General features: G+C 44.6%; 1 protein-coding gene across 1 annotated transcript in view; it reads left to right on the forward strand.

The window, feature by feature from the left end:
- Positions 1–2,671, forward strand: part of ncoa3 (nuclear receptor coactivator 3) — a 70,394-nt gene that overhangs the window by 1,020 nt on the left and 66,703 nt on the right. The window lies entirely within an intron of this gene.

Genomic DNA, 2,671 nt, shown 5'->3' on the forward strand with positions numbered 1-2,671 from the left:
GGCGGGTTCTGGCTTGTACTCAGTAATGTGTCTCACTGTATCTGCAGGGGGCAGCAACGTGGCCCTGTGAAGGTACATGCATGGATACATACGCTGGTGTGTGTGTGCGTGGGGTTCTGTGTGTGTGTATTAGAGTGAGAGAGAGAGAGAGAGAGAGAGAGAGATTCGGTGGTGTATGTTGTGAAAAGCATTGTGTCCTTGAGCCTGTCACCACAGCACTACTGGTACTGTACTGGTACTGTACTGGTACTGTACTGGTACATTGATAATGACTGACCGCCGTGTGACTGTGAATTTAAATCAGAAGTGCAGCTTTTTTTTTTTAAACTTTGGCTGATATTTTAAATAAATATATCTTGTAATACCCAGCGTGGCAGCCTCTACAGGTCAGCAGTGTCATGTCTCAGTTTCCCTAAAGCTGTAGGGCTTCTTTTTTTCTTTTTTCTTTTTTTGTGAAGAGGTTTGCATTCTCTCTGTACTCGTCCTGTATTTAGAAAACCACTTTTTCAAGCCCTTGGGGCAGAGCTAAGTTGTGACAGTTGTCAATAAATATTTGAACATAAAAACACACATATCAGCCTCAACAGCAGCCCAGCTCAAGTGTTCAACCTTTTTTTTTTTTTTTTCTCCTTGCCAAAATTTCTCATGCTGGTATCGATCACGGCAGCAGGAAGTAGAAGCATCGCACTGACTGTTGCACGCAGCACCGACCCTAGGAATCCTTCCTTCTCTGAGTGAAATATATCCATATAGGATGGATATTATATATAAAATAAAACAATGACCTGACATTGTTAAAAAACATATATGCTCAGTGCATCAGATGTTGCTGCAGTGACTCGGTCCGTGCTGACAGTTCTGTGTTGTTGCAGTTCACTCACCAGGTCAATCTACACCATTTAACGACACAAAAGACGCACGTAACATGTGGAAATGAGAGCACACTAATAACCATGTGACTGACAAGTTCTAGAAGGTGAGGGAAAAAAAACAAACCACATCTCTGTATGCTAACTGAAGTGTGCAGCAGAGCAGCCAGTGTGGAGGAACATGTAGCATGTAGCCCATCAACGTCTATTGTTCTGATATTTTCAGGCCACGCAACAAATGATCAGAGAGATTACTCACAGTTTGAATATACTTCACCACCTAAAACAACTTTAGATTAAAATAAAAAAATTGCATTTTATAGACTTCACAACCTAAGACATGTTTAGATTTAAAAAAAAAATTGTATTTTATAGAATATTTAATAATTTTCTCTTTTTGCTGCAGAGACATTTTTACAGATTAGTTTGATGGAATTTATCTTTCTTTTGAGCGATGTGTATTTTCAGATTAGTATTTCATACAGTGTGTATCATAAAATCCCAAATTTCCCTTTTAAATGTGTAACTGACAGATGCTGAGATCAACAAACGTCTTTGTGATTTGACCTAAAAATGACCCAATCAGAATAAAATTTTAAATTTTTTCATTCCTAATTTAAGTTCCAAAATTGAAGCTAACGTTCATCAACGGTGACAGTCGGCCATTGCGATGGTTGACCTCAGTGTCGCACCACGTGGGCTGCACCGTCTTCCAGTTCAGACCGCAGGTCTCGTTGCTCAATTCCTTTTCGTGCTCAGATGAAAATTCCTTTTTTAAATGCTGTCGTAGATGTTTCACATTTCCTCACTCGTCCTCCGGTGCGAGCGGCCCGCGACCCTGCAGTGACCCACATGTGCAGAAAATGAGACCTGACGTCACTCGCTGTGTATTTGCAGAATTAAACGCGGCTGCCTGCACACGTCGGTGTGTGTTTCAGTGTTAGAGTTGTCAATCAACTCAACAACCTGATAGTCTCTGCTTCAGGGAGAAAGCCTGGCCATAACGGTGTTAACATTCTGGAAAGAAGGAGTGAAGGGGGGTAGCGGGTGAGGGGGGGTCGTTGGCAACATTTTTGTTGTGATATCAGTCTCACTTTAGTGTCATGACCTTTCAGACGGAGGTTGGTTTGAAGAACATCTGATACATATCTGATTCAGGAACACGTGAAAATTGGTCTGGGTCGGATTTGAAAAGAATCGGGTTTGTGTCGTTCACACTGTCGTAAACGAATCAGATCCGAGTTCTCGCTCGTACCTGCAGCGTCAACGTGAAATTAGGAGACAGTGGAATAATCTGACTGCGGTTCGGACTCCATTATTCGCACCTAAGCAAAGGATGGGATCGCGGACGGAAAGGGGTGTGGCCAAACGGCTGCTGGTAACCCCCGGCACTCGTGAGGGGTCTGTGCTAAGACGATGAATGCGTGAGGACGGCGCGGTGGCTGACAGTGATGCATGGTGTTTGGTGAATAGAGAGAAGGAAAAAAAAAGGGGGGGGGGACACGTAGGTTCGCAGTGGATGCTGTGACTGGGTCAGGCGCTGGGGGGTGGGGGCTGACCAGGCTGAGGGAGAGGTAGACAAGACCTCACGCACCAGCCTGGGAAGCTGTGTGTGTGTGGTGACTGTGAGGGGGGGGGGGGTTATCAAAGGGGAGGGGCCCAGGTGGAGCCTTGTGTTGGAATTCTACCTTGCACTTTTCTCTTTTGTGTCCTTCCTGCTCTTTTGTTGCTCTGCCCTCCTCAGCGCTGCCTGTCCTCCCCACCTCTTTTTGCAGAATCAGGAAGTTGTCTGTGAGTGAAAT

The sequence above is a fragment of the Cynoglossus semilaevis genome, chromosome 10 (assembly GCF_000523025.1).
Source record: "Cynoglossus semilaevis isolate Cse_v1.0 chromosome 10, Cse_v1.0, whole genome shotgun sequence".
NCBI classification, from domain to species: Eukaryota; Metazoa; Chordata; class Actinopteri; order Pleuronectiformes; family Cynoglossidae; genus Cynoglossus; species Cynoglossus semilaevis.